This window comes from Triticum dicoccoides, chromosome 5B, assembly GCF_002162155.2.
Source record: "Triticum dicoccoides isolate Atlit2015 ecotype Zavitan chromosome 5B, WEW_v2.0, whole genome shotgun sequence".
Lineage (NCBI taxonomy): Eukaryota > Viridiplantae > Streptophyta > Magnoliopsida > Poales > Poaceae > Triticum > Triticum dicoccoides.
In genome coordinates this window covers 697,955,311-697,979,639 of record NC_041389.1, presented here as the reverse complement: position 1 = coordinate 697,979,639, position 24,329 = coordinate 697,955,311, and positions in this window count along the sequence as shown.

Sequence of the window (24,329 nt, the reverse complement as noted above, 5' to 3'; positions counted from 1 at the left end):
GCTTGGCAATACGGATATGTAGATCTCCTACCATTGTAACCGACTCTGTGTAACCCTAGCCCTCTCCGGTGTCTATATAAACCAAAGGGTTTTAGTCCGTAGGACGAACAACAATCATACCATAGGCTAGCTTCTAGGGTTTAGCCTCTTTGATCTCGTGGTAGCTCTACTCTTGTACTACCCATATCATCAATATCAATCAAGCAGGAGTAGGGTTTTACCTCCATCGAGAGGGCCCGAACCTGGGTAAAATCATCGTGTCCCTTGTCTCCTGTTACCATCCGCCTAGACGCACAGTTCGGGACCCCCTACCCGAGATCCGCCGGTTTTGACACCGACACCCATCGTTGGAATATACAAGCCAAGTTCTATAATGAAAATTCCCACTAGTATATGAAAGTGACAATATAGGAGACTCTCTATATGAAGAACATGGTGCTACTTTGAAGCACAAGTGTGGTAAAAGGATAGTAACATTGCCCCCTTTTTTTGGCGGGCTTCTTTGGCCCCCTTTTTTATTTAGGCTTCTTTGGCCTCTCTTATTTGGGGCAATGCTCTATCATGATGATCATCACACTTTTATTTACTTACAACTCAATATTACAACTCAATACTAGAACAAAGATATGACTCTATATGAATGCCTCCGGTGGTGTACCGGGATGTACAATGATCTAGCATAGCAAAGATATAAAAAAACGGACAAGCCATGAAAACATCATGCTAGCTATCTTACGATCATGCAAGGCAATATGACAATGAATTCTCAAGTCATGTATATGATGATGATGGAAGTTGCATGGCAATATATCTCAGAATGGCTATGGAAATGCCATGATAGGTAGGTATGGTGGCTGTTTTGAGGAAGACATAAGGAGGCTTATGTGTGACAGAGTGTATCATATCACGGGGTTTGGATGCACCGGCGAAGTTTGCACCGACTCTCAAGGTGAGAAAGGGCAATGCACGGTACCGAAGAGGCTAGCAATGATGGAAGGGTGAGAGTGCGTATAATCCATGGACTCAACACTAGTCATAAAGAACTCACATACTTATTGCAAAAATCTATTAGTCATCGAAACAAAGTACTAAGCGCATGCTCCCAGGGGGATAGATTGGTAGGAAAAGACCATCTCTCGTCCCCGACCGCCACTCATAAGGAAGACAATCAATAAATAAATCATGCTCCGACTTCATCACATAACGGTTCACCATACGTGCATGCTTCGGGAATCACAAACCTCAACACAAGTATTTCTACTAATCCACAACTACTCACTAGCATGACTCTAATATCACCACCTTTATATCGCAAAACTATTGCAAGGAATCAAACATATCATATTCAGTGATCTACAAGTTCATGTAGGATTTTATGACTGACCATGTGAATGACAAATTCCTGTCATCTCTCTAAATAGATATAACTGAAGCAAGAGAGTTTAATTCTTTCTACAAAAGATATGCCTGCACTCTAACAAATATAAGTGAAGCAAAAGATCATTCTACAAATGGCGGTTCTCTATGTGAAGAGAAACATGCAATCCAAACTTCAAATGATATAAGTGAAGCGCATGAAGCATTCTATACAGCAATACTCAAAAGATTTAAGTGAAGTGCAATGATCATTCTATAAATCAACCAAGGACTATCTCATACCAGCATGGTGCATAAAATAAAAGTGAAAACTAAATGCAAAAGACGCTCCAAGATTTGCACATATCACATGAACGAAACGAATCCAAAAACATACCGATACTTGTTGAAGAAAGAGGGGATGCCTTCCGGGGCATCCCCAAGCTTAGACGCTTGTGTCTCCTTGAATATTTACTTGGGGTGCCTTGGGCATCCCCAAGCTTTAGTTCTTGCCTCTCCTCCTTTTCCTCATATCGAGACCTCCTCGATCAAACACTTCATCCACACAAAACTTCAACAGAAAACTCGGTAGGATCCGTTAGTATAATAAAGCAAATCACTACTCTAAGTACTGTTGCAAACCAATTCATATTTTGTTTTTGCATTGTATCTACTGTAATATAACTTTTCCATGGCTTAATCCGCTGATAGAAATTGATAGTTTCATCAAAACAAGTAAACTATGCATCAAAAACAGAATCTGTCAAAAACAGAACAGTCTGTAGCAATCTGAACATTCACCATACTTATGATATCCCACAAACTCTACTAAAATTAGTAAATATAAACATTTTGTAAAGCAAGACATTGCAAAAAATTTCAGAACCGTTTGACGTTCCAGTAAAAAATGTAAAATCGCGCACTACAGCCAAAGTTTCTGTCCTGCACCGTACAAACCAACAAGCATTGTAAACATCCTAAAGGCAAACCTTGGCACATTATTTTATAATAAAATGGAATTGTACAAGGGGATAACTATTTTTGTTGAAAAGTTTCTGTAATCAATATTAACAAAGTTTCTGTGAGCATGAACAAAGTTCAAGGAGCTCCCCCACTTCAACAATGCTTGTCTTTCTCACTTTCACTTTCCTTTCTGAAAAGTTTTGGGTTCCCCTCTTTATTTTTTTGTTTTTAAACTAAATGAAAGCACTCAACAGAAATAAATGACTCTCTAAAACTTCCGGGTTGTCTCCCTGGCAGCGCTTTCTTTAAAGCCATTAAGCAAGGCGTATAGTGCTCAAGTAATGGATCCACCCGGATCCCAAGGTATATCAAAGCCAATTTTAATTAACAATGATTTGTGATTTAGTAGTGAGCACAAAGTAACATATATCAAGAAAAAAATAAGTCTAACTCTCTTCCTATGCATCTGCATGTCATAAAAGAACAATTCATGCACACATAGTAAAGGCCAATGCATAGTATAAGCAGTTTCTTGGAATTTTATCATATTGGAAACATAGAGAGGTGGAGATATAGTTCCTCTCTCATAATAATTGCAAGTAGGCGCAGCAAGCAGATGCATATTACATTCATCAAAATTATCATGTGCAATGGTAAAAGGCAACCCATCAATATAATCCTTAATAAGCACAAACTTTTCCGATATAGTGTAGTTTGGAGAATTCAAAAAGATAATAGGACTATCATGCGCGGGTGCAATAGCAACAATTTCATGTTTAACATAAGGAACTATAGCAAGTTCATATCCATAAGCATAATTCATATTGGCATCTTGGCCACAAGCATAGCAAGTATCATCAAAAAGGGGTATTTCAAGAGAATCAACGGGATCATAACAATCATCATAGCAATCATCCTTCGGTAAGCACGAAGGGAAATTAATCAATGTATGAGTTGAAGAGTTACTCTCATTAGAAGGTGGGCATGGGTAGCTAATCCACTCTTCCTCCTTTTGTTCTTCGCTCGCCTCATCATCTTTTTCATCCAATGAGCTCATAGTTTCATCATTTTCTTCTTCCATAGACTCCTGCAAAATATTAGTAGAACACAAAGAGTTGTGGGCGATAATAGTCATACTGCTTACGATCAACGTCTTACTTTGATTCAGCAGTATTGTTGGATGAAGCGGCCCAGACCAACATTACATGACCACGTTCATGAACCAGTTCTACCGACGTACTTTGCACATAGGTGGCTAGCGGGTGTCTATTTCTCCAACTTTAGGTGAATCGAGTTTGACTACGGTCGATCCTTGTTGAAGGTTAAAACAACACACTTGACGAAAAATCGTTGTGGTTTTGATGCGTAGGTAAGAATGGTTCTTGCTAGAAGCCCGTAGCAGCCACGTAAAACTTGCAACAACAAAGTAGAGGACGTCTAACTTGTTTTTGCAGGGCATGTTGTGATGTGATATGGTCAAGACATCATGTGATATAAGTTATTGTATGAGATGATCATGTTGTAAAAGTTATCGGCAACTGGCAGGAGCCCTATGGCGGTCGCTTTATTGTATGAAATGCAATCGCCATGTAATTGCTTTACTTTAGCACTAAGCGATAGCGATAGTCGTAGAAGCAATAGTTGGCGAGACGACAACGATGCTACAATGGAGAACAAGGTGTCATGCCGGTGACAATGGAGATCATGACGGTGCTTTGGAGATGGAGATCAAATGCACAAGATGATGATGGCCAAATCATGTCACATATTTTGATTGCATGTGATTTTTATCTTTTATGCATCTTAGTTTGCTTAGTACGGCGGTAGCACTATAAGATGATCCCTCACTAAATTTCAAGGTTTAAGTGTTCTCCCTGAGTATGCACCGTTGCTACAGTTCGTCATTGAGGGAGTCCTAGATTACGGGGTCCTCGGACAGCCGGACTATATACTTCGCCCGGACTGTTGTACTATGAAGATACAAGATTGAAGACTTCGTCCCGTGTCCGGATGGGACTCTCCTTTGCGTGGAAGGCAAGCTTGGCAATTCGGATATGTAGCTTTCCTTCTCTGTAACCGACTCTGTGTAACCCTAGCCCCCTCCGGTGTCTATATAAACTAGAGGGTTTAGTCCGTAGGACAAGAACAATCATAATCATAGGCTAGCTTCTAGGGTTTAGCCTCTATGATCTCGTGGTAGATTAACTCTTGTAATACTCATATCATCAAGATCAATCAAGCAGGAAGTAGGGTATTACCTCCATCGAGAGGGCCCGAACCTGGGTAAAACATTGTGTCCCCTACCTCCTGTTACCATTAGCCTTAGATGCACAGTTCTGGACCCCCTACCCGAGATCCGCCGGTTTTGACACCGACATTGGTGCTTTCATTGAGAGTTCCACTGTGCCGTCGCTGTAAGGCTTGATGGCTCCTTCGATCATCTTCAACGATGTGGTCCAGGGGGAGGTTTTCCTTCCCGGACAGATCTTCGTACTCAGCAACTTCGTACTGCGGGCCAACTTGCTTGGCCATTTGGAGCAGATCGATAGCTATGCCCCCGGCCATCCCATCGGGTTTGGAAGCTTAAACTATACTGCTGACATCCGCGGAGACTTGATCTTCGACGGATTTGAGCCCATGACAGGTGCACCGGACGCTCACGACGGGCATAACTTTGATCTGCCGTCGGACAGTATTTAGGAGATCGTGCCTGCGGGGGCACCGGGAATCAATCCGGAGCAGATCGTGCCTTCCGAGGGCGGGTGGATGGACCCCACCACGGAAGCCGCACACTCATTGGCGTCGGATCCGAACACTGATTCCACCTCCTGTGAGAGTGGTGTCATCGGACCCTCGGACTCGTCTCCGACCACAGGATCCTAACCACGTGCGTCCGTGCCTATCGAATCCGATTGGGCACCGGTCATGCAGTTCACCGCCGCAGATATTTTTCAGCACTCGCCCTTGGGTGACATGCTAAACTCATTAAGGTCTCTTTCCTTGTCAGGACATTCTTGGCCAAACTATGTCCAGCTCGAGTGGAGAGCGGACGACGAAGAAATTCGTCTCCCACCCACCACCCAATTTATAGCCACTGTCGATGACTAAACCAACGTGCTTGACTTCGACTCCGAAGACATCGACGGTATGAACGACGATGTAGGAGAAGAACAGGAACCACCGCCTATAGGGTGCTGGATAGCCACCTCATCATATTATATATATATATATATATATATATATATATATATATATGGTGGACACACCAAAAGAAGGCGATGGTGATGATACAACGAAGGATAATCCCCTCGATAAGCCACCAAAGCGGCGCCGTAGACGCCGCTCTAAATCCCACCACAGTAAAAACAGCGACAACAGCGCAAGAAATAATAATACCCCGGTTGACTCCAAAGGAAACGACGACTCCATGGACCCAGCGATGGAGCGGGTTGAGCCAGGGGACGACAAGCATAGTTCGGAGCCGACGACAGATGAGGCCGATCCCGAGGGTAAATTCACCAACCTATCTCCGGAATAGAGAACAGCCCGGACGATGATGCACTCATCATCCCAGAAAAACTCTTGGAACAAGAGAACCTCCACAACAGGCTTATCGCCACCGCGAGGAGCCTAAAGAAGCAGAAGCAAAGGCTTAAGGCCGCGCAGAATACGCGCAACCACAGGTGGAACAAAGTGCTTGACACAGAAGAAAAATACGGCGACGATCGTCACACAAAGAGCTATCCAAAGCGCAAGCTGCTACCCGAATTCGACGACGAGGCCGTAGAGCCCATTCAGCCGAAAACGACCGATCAGCCGGACCGACCACCCCGTGGCCGTGACAAGACGGCTAATAACGCCGCACACAAGCCAGCACACGATTTACGTGAGCTCCTGGACAAAAAGTCCGGTATGGCCAGATCCATCTACGGATCTAGGAAGCATGCTCCGGCACAAGATCAGAGCTACCGAAACAATCACATTGATCGAACACCAGCTAGGAATCAGAACCGAACACAACAACCGTCGACAGCATGCCACGACACGACCAAATACAGGGGTGCCGTACACCCCCTGTGCTTCACCGATGAGGTGCTGGATCATGAATTTCCAGAAGGATTTAAACCCGTGAATATAGAGGCATACGACGGAACTACAGACAATGGGGTCTGGATTGAGGACTTTATCCTTCATATCCACATGGCTCGCGGAGACGATCTCCATGCCATTAAATACCTACCCTGCAAATTAAAGGGACCAACTCGACACTGGGTGAAAAGCCTTCCCGAAAACTCAATCGGAAGTTGGGAAGAGCTCGAGGATGCTTTCAGGGCCAATTTTCAAGGGACCTATGTCCGACCTCCGGACGCAGACGACCTAAGTCACATAATTCAACAGCCCAGAGAGTCAGCCCGAAAGCTCTGGAACAGATTTCTTACTAAGAAGAATCAAATAGTCGATTGTCCGGATGCCGAAGCCTTAGCGGCTTTCAAACACAGTATCCGGGATGAATGGCTAGCCAGACACGTCGGCCAGAAAAGCCGAGGACAATGCAGCCTTAACAAGCCTTATGACCCTCTTTTGCGCGGGCGAGGACAGCTAGCTGGCCCGTAGCGGCACCAGCGACCCAAGCACATCCGAAGTTAGGGATGGCAACGGGAAGTCGCGACACAACAAAAACAAGCGTCGAAACAACGATGGCAGCCCAGAGAACACGATGGTCAACACCATATTCAGGGGCTCTCGACCCGGTCAACGGAATAAGCCATTTAAAGGCAGCAGAGATGGACCATCCAGCCTAAACAAGATTCTAGGCAAATTATGTCAGATTCATGGCAACCCCGAAAAACCTGCAAACCACACCCACAGAGAGTGTTGGGTTTTCAAGCAGGCCGACAAGCTGAATGCCGAACAAAAGGGGAGGGAGACGCCAAGTGAAGACGAGGAAGAGCCTCGTCAGCTGAACACTGGAGGACAGAAAAACTTCCCACCAGAAGTAAGAACACTGAATATGATTTATGTAACTCACATTCCAAAGAGAACGCGCAAATGCGCACTCAGAGACGTATACGCTGTTGAGCCCGTCGCCCCCAAATTTTATCCCTGGTCGGCCTGCCGATCACCTTCGATCGCAGGGACCATCCGACTAGTATCCCGCACGGAGGATCGGCTGCCTTGGTGCTCGACCCAATAATTGACGGATACCATCTCACATGAGTCCTCATGGACCGCGGCAGTAGACTAAACCTGATATATCAGGACACTGTCCGCAAAATGGGGATAGACCCCTCAAGAATTAGCCTAAGCAACAGTACCTTTAAAGGAGTAATACCAGGCGTCAAGGCCCACTGTACGGGCTCTATAGTACTAGAGGTTGTATTCGGCTCTCCCGACAACTTCAGAAGCGAGGAATTAACCTTTGACATCGCTCCATTCCGAAGCGGCTATCACGCACTACTCGGAAGTACGGCCTTCGCTCGTTTTAATGCAGTACCGCATTACGCCTACCTCAAACAAAATATGCCCGGTCCACCCGGCGTCATCACAGTTAGCGGAAATACAAAGCGTTCTTTACGCGCGGAAGACTACGTGGCGGCTCTAGCAGCCGAACACCGAGCGGTCCCTCTGATAATATCGAAGTACAGGGAATCATCGTAGCAATTCCCAAAGGTGGAAGTGATAAGTATGGAGTGTCGAACCCACAAGGAGCCAAAGGTAAGATCAATATTCTCTCAAGCCCTATCTGCCACTGATACGACTCTACGCGCACCGAACGTTTGCTTCCAACTAGAAACAAGAAATAAAACTGTGTTGTGGGTATAAAGAGGATAACTTTGTATGATATCGGAGAGCTAAAATATAAAAGTACGTGCTGTTATCATAAAGTTAGAAGATATTACTAAATAATATAAATAGCGAGTGAGGAATAATGGTGGATTGGTGTGCGGAATTCTCATAGGCAATTGTTAACAAGACCGATAGTCGTCATTGCAATTTCATATGAGGGAGAGGCATAAGCTAACATACTTTCTCTACTTGGATCATATGCACTTATGATTGGAACTCTAGCAAGCGTCCGCAACTACTAAAGATCATTAAGGTAAAACCCAACCATAGCATTAAAGCATCAAGTCCTCTTTATTCCCATACGCAACAACCCCCTTACTCGGGTTTGTGTTTCAGTCACTCACAACCCACTATAAGCGAATCATGAACGTATTGCAACACCCTACAGCGGGAATCCCTCACGCTTGCGCGACACGGAGGGCACCATAGGACAACACCAAGATAAACATACAACTCGTACCAATCTGGATCATCAATCAACCCAAGGACAAAAGATATCTACTCAAAACATCATAGGATGGCAACACATCATTGGATCATAATATGTAGCATAAAGCACCAAGTTCAAGTAGGGATTACAGCGGGGTGTGGGAGAGTGGACTGCGTAAAATAGATGAGGATGGTGATGATGATGGTGATGTTGATGAAGACGATCACCGCGGCGATGATTCCCGTCCCGATGGCACTCCGGTGCCACCAAGAGAGAGGAGGAGAGGTTCTCCCCCTTGTGCTTCCTCGTCCATGGCCTCCACCCTCTGGTCCTTGGCCTTCATGGTGATGATGGCCCCTCCGGGATACTCCTCCATGGCCTCCGGTGATGATGGCCCCCTCCGGCAGGGTGCCAGAGAGGGCCTAGATAGATTTCTCGTGGCTATAGAGGCTTGCGGCGGCGGAACTCCCGATCTAGGTTATTTCCCGAAGGTTTCTGTATTTATAGGAATTTTTGGCGTTGGTTTCACGTCAGGGGGGTCTCCGGGCTGTCCACGAGATAGGGGGCGCTCTATAGGGGGTGGGCCCGCCCCCCACTCTCGGGGGCAGCCCGGAACTCTTCTGGCCCGACTCCGATGCTCGGTGGTCTTCTTTTAGTCCATAAAAAAATCTCAAAAATTGGCATGTCAATTGGACTCCGTTTGGTATTCCTTTTCTATAAAACTCAAAAACGAGGAGAAAACAGAAACTGGCACTGGGCTCTAGGTTAATAGGTTAGTCCCAAAAATCATATAAAATGACATAAAATGCATATAAAACATCATAGATGGATAATATAATAGCATGAATACTTCATAAATTATAGATACGTTGGAGACATATCAGCATCCCCAAGCTTAATTCCTTCTCGTCCTCGAGTAGGCAAATGATAAAAGAAATAATTTATGAAGTGTGAATGCTAACAGGTGCACAAATTTGATCAAAGATAATTTCAATCACCTTTTCTAGCATCATTATGTGTCATAATAGTAGCTTATCTCATAAAAATTTTCATGATCAAGTAACAATCTATTCACAATGTCAAGTATGGTTCAGAAACTTCATTGAGAACTAACAAACTATAATCTCAGTCATTAAAGCAATTGCAATTTATCATAACATCAGAAAGAGTCAATGTCGTTGTCAAAACCGGCGGATCTCGGGTAGGGGGTCCCGAACTGTGCGTCTAGGGGGATGGTAACAGGTGACAAGGGACACAATGTTTTTACCCAGGTTCGGGCCCTCTCGATGGAGGTAAAACCCTACTCCTTCTTGATTGATATTGATGATATGGGTAGTACAAGAGTGGATCTACCACGAGATCAAGGAGGCTAAACCCTAGAAGCTAGCCTATGGTATGATTGTTGTAATGGTTGTTCGTCCTACGGACTAAAACCCTCTGGTTTATATAGACACCGGAGAGGGCTAGGGTTACACAGGGTCGGTTACAATGGTAGGAGATCTACATATCCGTATTGCCAAGCTTGCCTTCCACGCCAAGGAAAGTCCCATCCGGACACGGGACGAAGTCTTCAATCTTGTATCTTCATAGTCTTGGAGTCCGGCCGATGATGATAGTCCGGCTGTCCGGACACCCCCTAGTCCAGGACTCCCTCAGTAGCCCCTGAACGAGGCTTCAATGACGATGAGTCCGGCGCGCATATTGTCTTCGGCATTGCAAGGCGGGTTCCTCCTCCGAATAATTCATAGAAGATTGTGAACACCAGGATAGTGTCCGGCTCTGCAAAATAAATTCCACATACCACCGTAGAGAGAATAATATGTACACAAGTTCAATCTGCTGACGTATTTTGTGGCGTGACGTCACACCACTACCAAGCCTTTACTTGAATCGTTTTTATCATACCACCCCAGCGCGTTTAGCGAAGCGGTTTCCTTGGCACGTCTTGTCGAAGCAGAGATCGTGTTCCCCTTATTCCGGGATTCTCATCAATACGGACGTGGGTAACCCAACCATGCCATTGATTGTGGCGCTTGGGAGATAAGCGAGTTTTACCAGGACGGTGGGGACGCATAGTCTTCGTCCGCCCATATATAAGGGGATAAGGATTCGCCTTTTTTACCTACGCCTTCTTCCTCCTTTGCTTATCCATCTCCGCACACTCGAGATCCAGCGCCCAAGTCCGCACACCTCGCCGAAACCTTCTCCAGCCATGTCCGGAGCGGGAGGCAAGTGGATGGCCTCCTCCGTTACGGAGGGGCACATCGAGAAGCTGCGCAGCGCCGGATACCTGTCCAGCGACATCGCGCACCGGATGCCTGACGAGGGGCAGCTCATCCCCACCTCCAGGCCCCATGAGAGGGTCGTATTTCTTCCCCATTTCCTCCGCGGACTGGGCTTCCCACTTCATCCCTTCGTCCGGGGGCTCATGTACTACTATGGCTTGGACTTCCACGATCTGGCGCCAAACTTCATCCTCAACATCTCGGCGTTTATCATCATGTGCGAGGCCTTCCTCTGCATCCAGCCCCACTTCGTCTTGTGGCTAAAGACCTTCAATGTCTAGCCGAAGGTGGTGAAGGGCGTCCAAGCGGAGTGCGGAGGCGCCATGGTGGGCAAAATGCCCAACGTCATCTGGCTCGAAGGTGCCTTCGTGGAGTCCGTCAAAGGGTGGCAATCGGGGTGGTTCTACATCACCGAGCCGCGTGACCCTAAATGGGCGGCGCCCCCCAAGTTCAGATCTGGTACCCCCATGCAGCTCACCTCCTGGAAATAGAAGGGCTTGCTATGGGGTAGTTCGGAGGAGCTCACCGGACTCCAGCCTTGTCTCCAGACCCTGGTGAACAAGAAGCTTAAGCTTGTCAACGTGATCCAGGTCATGCTCGTCCGCCGGATTCTCCCCTGCCAGCAACGGGCCTTCAATTTGTGGGAGTTTGATCCCGCACATCACCGGGCCCTGAGCGGGATCTTCGACACGACGTACAAAGCTGCCTGGAGGGTGCTGTTCAAGGGCAGAGAAGCCCTCGCATCCGCAACTGAAGATCACGGATTCAGCATGCAGCGCCCGGCCGGCGAGGTAAGCTATGTTATCCTTTATGGGACACTCATTTCTTTCATAGTTTGACTCTATGTGGGATCTAAACTCCCAATGCCTTTAACAGGACTGGCAGAAGACGTCCGGACAGGTTAACTGTCCGGCCCCCCTTCCAGAAGACCCAGCGGACACCCGTTTGACGGGGCTGCTGGTCCCGGCACTTTACGTGGTGCCGGAGAAGAAGGCCAAGAAGAAGGGCATGGGAACCCGAAGGAGTTCTCGGCGCCAGGTGGTATCGGACTCATCGTCCGATGGCTCCAAGGCGGACTCCTCCCCTGAAGACGAGGAGGAGAAAGAGGCCTCTCCCCAAGAGGGGGGAGAGAATAAGAGGAAGGCTTCCCCAACGAGGGAGGCCGAAGGGTCCAAGAAGGGAAGGACCCTTCCTCTGGACTGCGCTGCCAACGCTGGCGACGGCGACGAGGAGTGGCCCTCAAGGGCCAAGCCCCTGGCGAGATCGTAAGTATCCGGATTCCTGAATGATTTATAATTTTTCTTTTTGCCACACGGTGTCTTTCTAATGCCGCATACAACCTGTAGTCCGGCCGAGGACGATCTTCCCGCTTCATCGAGCGGGTTCTTGGCTCCGTCGGATGTGGATTCCCTTCCGACCGCCTACAACCCTCGTGATGCTGTTGACGCCGAGGTGGGATCCCAAGAGGGGACCCACCAGGAGGGGGAGGCTTTGGAGGCGCCGCAAGGCAACCTCCCGGACTTCGCTCCGGACTCCGCACCGGAACCAGCAGTGGTTCCGGAGTCCGACAGGCGGCCCCTTCGTAAGAAGGGCAAGACCATGACACCGGCGGCTTCCGTCCAACCGGAGGCGCCGGAAAACTTGTTGGAGGCGCTCAACGGCGCTTCCATCGAGGAAGAACACCGCACTATCATGAGTGCGGTGATTCAGAAGGTTCAGCTCGCCAAGAGCAGGCTGACCGAAGCCTGTAGCAGCCTTCTAACAGGCTTTGAGGTAAGAAATTTTAAAATATGTAATGTAATACCGCATAGACAGTAGCCCCTGATGCTCGGTTTGGTGTTCGGAAAGAAAAGCCGGACTGAGGATCTTATAAAGATATACGCAGGAGTTCTAAAAAATATGTCAATATGTGATTGCAGACTGTGCTGCTGACGTCTGCCGCACTGACTGCGGAGGTCGGTGATTTAAAGCAGAACCTCGAGCGGTCCGAAAACGAGCTCGGCCTTGCCAAGAAGCAGCTCGAGGACAAAGAAGGTGAGTAACACCGTATTAAATTTGTACCTTACAGAAAAGGATTTTGGTTGCAAGAGAAATAACAAGGATAACGTGGGCACTGCAAGGTCCACGAACGAGGTGGCGACCCTGAAAAAGGCCGTGTCCGTGGCCGAGCGTAATGCGGCTGTGAAACGAGCTGAAAGAGAGAAGCAGGAGGCGCGGGTGGCGGAGGTGCATCAAGAGCTCCAGGCTCTCATGGAAAAGGATGAGAGTTTGGAGCGCGACTCGAAGACTCGAGAGTCCGAGCTTGCCTCGGCTCTTGAGAGTGCCAAAGCCTCTAAGGCCGAAGCCCATAATGCCCTCCAGGAGATTGAGGCGGTGAAGAAAATAGCGGCGGGTAAGGCATTTTTCATGCAAAGCAAGCATGTGAATGTGAATTACCTGTTACTTACCCGAATTCGGAGCTCTCCAGGAGCGTTTGGAGATCTGCCTCGCAGCGTGTCCGATGCTGCCGCATTCTACCGGGCCAAGGAGGGGAGCTCGACGGAGAAGGTCTTCTGGTCTCAGTATGCTGAGGCCGGAAATCCGGTGCCCCTTAGCGACCAGCTGAAGCAGCTGGTCGAGCTCCACAAGGTAGCCGAACAGGCCATGAAGGGCCTCATAGTTCAGCTGTGGCCCGAGGAGGCCATGCCTGGGAGCTACTTCGGCCTGGTGCGGCGGCTGGTGGATGCGTGTCCCTAGGTGGAAGTCGTCAAGTGCTCCGCCTGCATTGAAGGTGCCTGTCGGGCCCTTGCCCGTGCAAAAGTGCACTGGGGCAGGCTGGACGCTGAGAAGCTTCTGACGGACGCGCCGCCGGCGGGCAAGGAGTATCGCACGCCCGAAATGTATTATAAGAGTGTCCTGAAGGGTGCCCGCAAGATTGCGGATGAGTGCTCCAAAGATGTAATATTTGAGTAGACTCGCAATGTGTTATCCTGTGCACTAAAAACTTTGTTCGTATGTGCTAAGCAACGCTTATTAATTTAAAATATTACCTTCTGTGTGGCCGTTTATCAAATCTGAGAGATGGCAAGTCGTCGGCTTCAGCCCCCATGCCACGAGTGCTAGGGTGTTCGGGATAAACTTGAGCGCTCTTGTTCCCATTTTTGGGTCCATCTAGGGAGGCGCTCAACACGATGAACAAGGCAACCGGACTTATAATGCTTGAACACTCTCACTTAGCCATAGAATTCTATAATTTTAAATTTCAGTGAAGCCCCTAGTATTCGGAAGACTGAGTTCGGGGCGCTATCCACGCCTGGGCTGGACAAAAGCCGGTTCCTCGCTCTAAGCGGCATAAGTCTTTAGGGACTCGAAAAGACCTCTCGAACAGCGACCAGCTCTCGCCTTATCATGACGGTCAGTTTTAGCTTTCTCCACTGAGGCGCTCGCCCAGCTCAACCGGGGCGCAATCGCAGTTGTTCTCCCAGTGCTACCTTAGCCGATAAAACGGAACGTAAGGTACCAAAACATGGGAGCCGGGCAAGCCCAACTATTGACCCAAGACATGATTCGGAGCCGATGCATATAATGCTATAAGTTCGGGGTGCCGCACTTGTGAAAGTGTTCGGACTTATCACACCATAATGCGGGGAACATAAGCCCCTGGTGTATTCGGCTATACCAAAGTGTACGGATGCAAAATGTCATAAATGAACATATATGTAAGAAAGAAATGCAATTATAAGCGAAAAGTGATGCATTGTTTATTCAAGGAATTCTGCCATGAGTGCAGAATGATACAAATAGTGCGGTAAGCAAGGGATTGGACTATTAAACATGTCCCCCTCCAGGGGTAGGCTGCGGAATGGTGTATTAAATAGATTTAATGCTCGTAATGGAGACCACCTGAGTGTTCGTCGTAGCCTTTGTCCTTCCCTGGCTGTTGCATCGTGAGTTCGGCAGGTCCACTGCCGGACAGGGCCTCTGGTGAACGGAGTCCTGTGGGTAAAAAAAGGAAAAAGAAAAAGAGCGACACACTTGGGAGCCCTTGGTGTGGTTGAGCCGCACTCTGGGCCTGTCGTGGTCGTGCCCCTCCCCCTATGCCCATGGTATCTCCAGAGTGTAATGATGTACGCGAAGGACTAGTCTTGCAATCATGCAAGGGCTGGGGTTGGGGCCGCATTGCTACGCGTGCTCGGAATGTGCCAGGTGGTCTTGATGTATGTTACTCCGGGCGCGTTTGGCCATGTCCGGTCGCTTAACGGCCGAACTTGAGAATTGCCTTAAGAGGCTGCTCTGTACTTCTGCCGCGAGAGCCGCTGTGTGTTCCTCTGTTCGGAGGGAGCGTTCAGTGTTTCCGTTGACCGTGATGACTCCTCGAGGGCCTGGCATTTTGAGCTTGAGGTATGCGTAATGCAGCACCGCGTTGAACTTTGAAAACGCGGTCCGTCCGAGCAGAGCATGATAGCCGCTACGGAACGGGACTATATCGAAGATTAACTCCTCGCTTCGGGAGTTATCCGGGGATCCGAAGACCACTTCTAGTGTAACCGAGCCTGTACAATTGGCCTCTACGCCTGGTATGATGCCTTTAAAGGTTGTTTTTGTAGGTTTAATCCTTGAGGGGTCTATGCCCATCTTGCGCACTGTATCCTGATAAAGCAGGTTCAGGCTGCTGCCGCCGTCCATCAGGACTCTAGTGAGGTGAAATCCATCGACGATTGGGTCTAAAACCAATACGGCAAATCCGCCATGGCGGATACTGGTGGGGTGGTCCCTTCGATCGAAAGTGATCGGGCAAGAGGACCATGGATTGAACTTCGGGGCGACTGGCTCCATCGCATATACATCCCTAAGTGCACACTTCCGCTCCCTCTTGGGTATGTGGGTTGCGTATATCATGTTTACCGTCCGCACCTGTGGGGGGGAACCCTTCTGTCCTCTACTGTTCGGCGGCCGGGTCTCTTCCTCGTCATCGCTATGCAGCCCCTTGTCACTGTTTTCGGCAATTAACTTGCCTGTCTGCTTAAATACCCAACAATCCCTGTTGGTGTGATTAGCAGGCTTTTCGGGGGTGCCATGTATCTGGCAAGAGCGGTCGAGTATTCGGTCCAAATTGGACGGACCCGGAGTAGTTCTTTTGAATGGCTTTTTCCGCTGACCGGGTTTAGAGCCTCTGAATCCGGCGTTGACTGTCGTATCCTCAGTGTTATCGCTGTTAACGTGGCGTTTGTTTTTGTTGCGACGCGACCTGCCATTGCGTTCCTTGTTGTCCGGACTGCCAGAATTTTTGCTGAGGTTGTTACTGCGGGCTAGCCAGCTGTCCTCCCCCGCACAGAAGCGGGTCATGAGTGATATGAGGGCTGCCATGGATTTCGGCTTTTCCTGTCCTAGGTGCCGGGCCAGCCACTCGTCGCGGATGTTATGTTTGAAGGCTGCGAGGGCCTCTGCATCCGGATAGTCGACGATTTGATTTTTCTTTGTTAGGAACCGTGTCCAGAACTGTCTGGCAAATTCGTCTGGCTGCTGAATTATGTGGCTTAGGTCATCGGCGTCTAGTGGTCGCACGTATGTGCCCTGGAAGTTGTCAAGGAATGCGGCTTCCAGGTCCTCCCAACACCCAATTGACTCTGCTGGCAAGCTGTTAAGCCAATGCCGAGTTGGTCCTTTAAGCTTGAGTGGGAGATATTTGATGGCGTGGAGATCTTCACCGCGGGCCATATGGATATGAAGGAGATAATCTTCGATCCAAACCACGGGGTGTGTTGTGCCATCGTATGATTCAATGTTCACGGGTTTAAACCCTTCAGGGATTTGATGATCCATTACTTCATCTGTGAAGCATAGTGGGTGTGCGGCGCCTTTATATTGGGCAATATCACGACGTAGCTCAAGCGAGCTTTGTGTCGGTGTACTAAAGTAGGGGTACCTTAGTATCCCGAACTTGTGCACGGGCAGTCGCAGCGCCCAGCGGCAAGGCTTGCCGGGCACCCGCCAAGATCCTCCGTAGTTCATATTTATGCCATTGAAGAACAAAGTGTTTTGACCGAGAAGACAAGACTCCGGCAAGAGGAACTTGCCGGGAAGGGCAAGTCCTCGGCAAGAGGAGCTTGCCGGGAAGGCCAACCAAGGCATTTCAAGAAACTTGCCGCGACGCGCCACGCGTCCCGTCAAGACCCGACAAGCGACAAGCTTTCGGGTGCGACAAGACAACGACCGCGGCAAGGCGCTTGCCGCGGCGAAGCTACCACTCTGCGCCCACGCTCCAGCGCATCCGACGACGTGTCGCCCCAGGACCATCCCAGGAGCACGTGGCGGGGCGCTGTGCAGCCAAGCGGTGTGAGGTGGCAAGTGGAGATGACGAGAAGGCCATCGTGGCAGGCGGTGGCGCCCCTAACGGTCGATTCTCTGCACTGTTGGGCGAGGCGGACGGGCATTAAATGCGCTTGTCCCCTGCCGTCAGAGTTAGGTAGGGTGCACTGTAGATGGCAGTTGTACCAACCCCTCTTTTTACATTTGTAACCCTCTCTGCGTTGCCACCTGTCGGTGACCCCTTTAGCCTATAAAAGGAGGCCCATGCGCAACGTAGAAGGGGTTCGGCTCCTTCGAAAACACAGAACGCTCACGCTCTTGAGCAAGAACATAATACCACCACAAAAGCAACAGTAGGAGTTTTATCTCTCGTGAGAGCTCCGAAGCTGGGTAAAATCCCTCGTGTGCTCCGCCTTGATCTGCTCTTCGTGCGCTCTCCGCTCCCTTGCCGGACCGAAAGGGGCCCTGCCCCATAGGTGTTCATTCCCCACGACATCTTTGGCGCGCCAGGTAGGGGAGCGTCGAGGTTGTGCGAACCTGATCCGGTGTTCGTGCGCGCTACATCAACACCTTCATCAACATGCCACCGAAGAAGAAGGCTTCGGAGGTGGCCGCTCCGTCCACGTCGATCCCACCGCCATCGGAGCAAACGGGCGGTGGGGCAGACGCTGGCGAAAGAACAGGCGCCGATGTGGGAGCTCACATTGTCACGAGATCCAAGGACAAGGCCCCGCAAGCTTCGGCGTCTGTACATACGCCGCACCCCTCCCAGGAGGTACAGGATCGACAACGCCATGGTGCTCCTAGCACCGTGCTCGCGTTGGAACAAGGCCAAGCCGGTGGATCGCGGGACGCTCAAGGCCAACATGCGCGTCAACATGTTGGCACGAGTGTGGTACGGTCGCCTGGACGAGATGTTGCTCCTTCTAACACTGTTAGAAGCTTGAGCATATCCCGCTCCTCGCGTCGTTCGCCACCGCCACCAAAGACTCCAGAGGAAGCACTGGCCCGAGCCCAACTGCTCCTAGATTACCCTCCAGCGCCAGACAAGATCGATGATTGGAGGGCCACCATTCAGAGCCTCATCGGCTTCGCCAACGGTGACAAGCCCCGGCAACCAAGCACGTCGAAGCCCTGGCAAGACGCCCAGGCGCAAGCCGACGGCGACAAGACCAGTGGGGGCGCCACCACCGTGCACTCCCCGTCCCGAAGGCCAAGATCGCCGACTCGCCGGGTCAACCTCGACACCGACTCCACGGCGTTGTCAGATCCACGAGCTCGTCGCGATCAACGCCAAGTTCTTCAAGAACGACAGCATGAAGATGCTCACACCCGCATCGAGCGTCGGAGAGAAGCGCGACGTCAATCCGAACAGCGCGCTGGGCCACTATCGACATGCATGCGCCAGGGGAACCAGGCGACTTGCCGTACGCGGCAGGTTGCCCTGCGTTCACCCGTGAGCTGTGGCAAGTCCAGTGGCCCAGTACCAAGAACTTCAAGCCAGATGTACCCAAGAAGTACGATGGCAGGATACATCCGTCACAGTTCCTTAGCGTCTACACCATCGCGGTGCAGGCTGCCGGGGGGCGCGACGAGAAGATCCTCGCCAACTACTTCCCGCTGGTGCTCAAGCCCAACGTCAGATCTTGGCTCATGCACTTGCCGGACAACTCCATCCCTTCATGGGCAGATCTGTGCCATCAGTTTGTCGGCGCCTTCACAGGCGGCCACAAGCCCCATGGCCAGGAGAGCGATCTTCATCTGCTCGCCCAGAAAGAAGGAGAACCCCTACGCAAGTACATTCAAAGATTCAGCCAAGTGCAGCGCAACATCCCAGACGTCCACCCCGCCGCGGTTATCAGCGTGTTCCATCAGAACGTGCGTAACCGCAGGATGAGGGAGGAGATGGCGATGTGCAAAATCAGAGATGTCAGCGAGCTATATGCTCTGGCTGACAAATGTGCACGTGCTGAGGAGGGGAGGAAACTCCCCGAAGAGAACGCAGGAGCAGAAGGATCTGATAGTGAGGATGCCGCTCCGGCAAAGAAGAACCGGAGGCGAAATAACAGAAAGAGGAAAGCTAAGGATGTGCTAGTTTTCGAGCAGTCCGGCAACGGAGGTGGCGCCGAGAAGGCCAAAGCTGGTGACTCCGGCGAGGCTGTGGTGGCCGCCGACAAGCAGGACGGCTCCGGCAAGCAGTACTGCAAGATCCACTGCACCAAGGGCCATGATCTTCAGACTTGCAAGAAGGTTGAGCAGCTTGTTGAGGTACAGAAAGCTGAATACGAGCGTCGCGACAAGGAGAAGGCCCAACAAGGTGGTGGAGGATCCGGCAAGAAGCGTCCCGCCCGGGGAGGGCGCCGCGGCAAGGCTAAGCAGCGGCAAGGAGACAGGCCTCCCCGCGGCCGCGACAAGGATGAAGACGAAGACGAAGATGAAGAGATGGATGAGGATGAGACTGACGAGCAGGAGTTTCAGAAGGCAATAGAGGTTTTGTGCGTCGACGGCGGCGCTTCTCTGCATACTTTGCACCGTCAGCTCAAACAGTGGGTGCGTGAAGTTAATGCAGCAGAACCATTAGTTGAATCGTGCAAGCCTCCGAAGTGGTCCAGCATGCCCATCATCTTTGATGTTGAGGATCACCCTGATCGCATAACTGCGGTCGGGTGCTTGCCGATGTTGGTTTCACCAACTGTCCGCAACCTCAAGGTCACAAAGATGCTGGTTGACGGGGGGCCGGCTTGAATCTGATCTCCTCCGCGGTGCTCAAGAAGCTCCAGATCCCCTACAACGAGCTCGAGGAGACTGGTACCTTTCAAGGAATCAACCCGGGAAGGAGCAAGCCGAAGGGGAAGATTACACTGCCAGTGACATTCGGCAGCGAGCTGAACTTCAGGACAGAGAAAGTTACCTTTGACGTTGCTGATTTCTCATTGCCTTACAATGGGATACTCGGCCGTCCAGCGCTTGCCAAGTTCATGGCAGCCTCTCACTATGCCTACAACGTGCTCAAGATGCCTGGTCCGATAAGTGTCATCTCTGTCCCTGGCGACAAGAAAGATGCCCTTATCTGCACCGACAAGATCTACCGGGAAGCAGCAGCCGCAGCGGATCACAAGACACTTGCCGCTGAAGCTCCCGGGGGGAAGAAGAAGACCAAGTCCGGCAAGAGCTCTGATGCCCACTCCGGCAAGCGCACCTCTTCGGAGTGCTGCGCTACCGTCGAGGACGCACCATCGAGCTCCACCGGCAAGTGTAAGAAGGCAAAGGCAGCTCCGCCAGAGACCAAGAAAGTGGCCACCAAGGAGGACGGCACCGGTGGTACCTTCACCATCAGTGCCACGCTTGACCCTAAATACGAAAGCGCGCTCGCTGCTTTCCTGCGGGCGAATGTCGATGTGTTTGCATGGCAACCATCTGACATCCCCGGTGTTCCCAGGAAAGTAATTGAGCACCACCTTGCCGTCTGTCCTCACGCACGGCCCGTCAAGCAGAAGGTTAGGAAGCAAGCAATGGAGCGCCAAGAATTTATTGCTGAAGAGATCATGAAGTTGGAAGCAGCAGGCCTAGTCAGAGGAGTGCTCCATCCTACGTGGTTGGCCAATCCAGTAGTCGTGCGCAAAGCAAATGGGAAATGGAGGCTTTGTATTGACTTCACTGATGTTAATAAAGCTTGTCCCAAAGATCCATTTCCCTTGCCGCGCATCGACCAGATTGTTGACTCCACGGCAGGATGTGATCTGTTTTCGTTTCTTGATGCATACTCAGGATATCATCAGATCTTCATGGCAGAAGAGGATGAAGAGAAAACCGCGTTCAATACTCCATGTGGCACGTACTGCTTTGTACGGATGCCCTTCGGATTAAAGAATGCTGGTTTAACATTTGCAAGGGTAGTTCATGAAGCTTTTGAGCCACAGCTGCACAGAAATGTAGAAGCCTACATGGATGACATAGTGGTCAAGAGCAAAGACAGAGCAACTCTGATCCAAGATTTGGACGAGACCTTTGCGAATCTGCGCAAGATCAACCTCAAGCTTAACCCCGAGAAGTGCGTGTTTGGAGTCCCTTCCGGCAAGCTTCTCGGGTTCTTTGTGTCTCAGCGGGGAATCGAAGCTAACCCCGACAAGATCAAGGCCATTGAGCAGATTGAAGCACCGAAGCGCGTCAAGGATGTGCGAAGGCTTGCCGGCTGCGTAGCTGCTCTCAGCAGGTTCGTTTCTAAGTCTGCTGAACGCGCCCTGCCGTTTTTCAAAATTTTGAAAAAGGCAGGTCCAATGAAATGGACTCCGGAAGCGGAGGCTGCGCTGCAAGACTTGAAGAGATATCTGTCCTCCACTCCAATACTTGTCGCACCTAAACCACAAGAGAAGTTGTTGCTATATCTAGCGGCAACCAATCAAGTGGTTAGTGTTGCGTTAGTAGCGGAAAGGGAGGCAGATGATGAGCCAACGGCCGCGGCAAGCACATCCAGCGACAAGCAGGGGGCTTCCCCGACAAGCTCTGGTCCCGACAAGGATAGATCAGTACAGCCACAAGAAGAGAAGCAGAAGAAGATGGTGCAGCGCCCAGTTTACTTTGTCAGTTCCCTTCTGCAGGGGGCTAGATCAAGGTACTCTGGTGTGCAGAAATTGCTTTTCGGCCTTCTCATGGCCTCGAGAAAGTTGCGCCATTACTTTCAAGCACATGAGATCACAGTTGTCACTCGCTTTCCGTTGAAGAGGATACTGCAGAATCCAGAAGCAACAGGCAGGATTGTCGAGTGGGCACTGGAATTGTCAAGCTTTGGCCTCAAGTTTGAGAGTACTTCAACTATCCAGAGCCGAGCATTGGTAGAATTCATAGCAGAATGGACGCCAACACCTGATGAAGAAACTCCAGATATGAGCATCCACGTCAAGAAAGCAGGCAAGGAATGGATCATGTACTTTGATGGTGCCTTCTCGCTGCAAGGCACCGGTGCGGGCGTACTACTTGTCGCACCCACCGGAGAGCACCTCAAGTACGTGGTCCAGATGCACTTTCCCAAGGAGCAAGCAACAAACAATACTGCAGAGTATGAAGGCTTGCTTGCCGGACTCAGGATCGCGGCAGACCTTGGGATCAAGAAGCTTGTTGTCACGGGTGACTCGCAGCTTGTCGTCCGCCAAGTGAACAAACATTATCAGAGTCCGTTGATGGAAGCCTACATTGATGAAGTGAGGAAATTGGAAGAGCATTTTGATGGCCTGCAGATGGAACATGTTCCAAGAGCCCAGAACGATGTTGCCGATGGCCTGTCAAAATGTGCCGCGCTCAAGTTACCTGTGGAACCAGGGATCTTTGTGCTCAGGTTGACTCAACCATCTGTAACACCATCAACTGGACAGAGCAAGAAGAGGAAGTTGATTTCTGGTGACTACTTTTCGGCTGAGCTCCCCGAAGCCGCCGCCAAGAAGGTCCCCAAGATCAACACCAAGAGTGCTGAGGAGCAGTCTGCTCTGACAGGCCCTAGGGTTTGTTTCGTTGAAGCAGACGCTCCCGACAAGTTTTGCTCCGGCAAGCTTGCTGGGGAACATCAAGCTCCGGCTGAACCGTAGGTTCTTGCCATAGAAGCTGATGTTCCCGCAGCAGCATTTGTGCCTTTAGTCCTTGTCGTTGAGCCACAGGCTCCGGCATGGGCCCAGCAGATTGTCCGTTTCCTTCAAACAGGAGAACTTCCCGAAGAGCAAGAAGAAGCGGAGAGAGTAGCCCGACAATCAAGTATGTACCAGTTTGTCGATGACATACTGTACAGAAGGAGATTCAACAGAGTGAAATTGAAGTGCATTCCCCGGGAAGATGGACAGAAGCTGTTGGCGGAGATACATGGAGGCATATGTGGTCATCACATTGGCGCAAGAGCACTTGCCGGCAAGGCTTTCCGGCAAGGTTTCTTCTGGCCAACAGCCCTCCAGGATGCAACTGCACAAGTAACCAAGTGTGAAGCGTGCCAGTTCCACTCCAAGCAGATACATCAACCAGCTCAAGCTCTCCAAACAATTCCTTTATCCTGGCCATTTTTGGTCTGGGGGCTCGACATCCTCGGCCGCTTTCCCCGAGCTGTCGGGGGCTTCGAGTACTTGTACGTGGCGATCGACAAGTTCACGAAGTGGCCAGAGGTGGAAGTAGTGAGGAAGGTGACAGCATAGTCAGCAGTCAAGTTCTTCAGGTCAATTGTTTGCATTTCGGAGTCCCTAACAGGATCATCACCGACAATGGCACACAATTCACAAGCCGCACCTTCATGCAGTACGTCCAAGATCTTGGCGCCAAGGTCTGCTTCGCTTCTGTTGCTCAGCTGAAAAGCAACGGTCAAGCGGAGAGGGCGAACGCTGAAGTGCTGTGCGGGCTCAAGACCAGAACTTTCAACAGGCTGCACAAGTGCGGAAGTAATTGGATCGAGGAGCTGCCAGTGGTTCTTTGGTCGATCAGGACGACGCCAAATCGAGCCACTGGCCAGACACCTTTTGCTCTAATCTATGGAGCAGAAGCAGTTCTCCCCACGGAACTCGTATACGGATCGCCTTGAGTGCTCGCTTATGATGAGCTTGAGCAAGAGCAGCTGCGGCAAGACGACGCGCTGTTCCTTGAGGAAGATCGTCTTCAGGCTGCTGTACGAGCTGCTCGATACCAGCAAGCTTTGCGCCGCTACCATAGCCGCAAAGTCAATGCCAGAAGTCTCGAGGAGGGCGACCTTGTTCTTCGGCGTGTTCAATCCGCCAAGAATTCCAACAAGTTGACGCCAAAGTGGGAAGGCCCTTATCGGGTGAAACGAGTCACTAGGCCTGGCGCTGTCCGCCTTGAGACCGAAGATGGCTTTCCGGTGAGCAACTCCTGGAACATTGAGCATCTTCGTAAATTTTACCCATAAGGCGCGGTTGCCGGAACCTGTTCCGGCAACCACCTTTTGTGCAAGCCTTGCCGCTGTTGCATGTAACCCTTTGTACAAAGCCGGGCGCAGATCCCGTGCATAAATAAAGTCCATGTGCTTCGCACATCTTGTCAAATTTCATGCATTCTTTCTTTTTTGCATGCTTTACGTGACACTTTGTGCAGCACTTGCCCCGGTAAGCAATAACGAGCCTTGAGGCACCATATCATTATTTTTTCTTCTTTCTCTTTCTCAAAGAGAAGGTTCC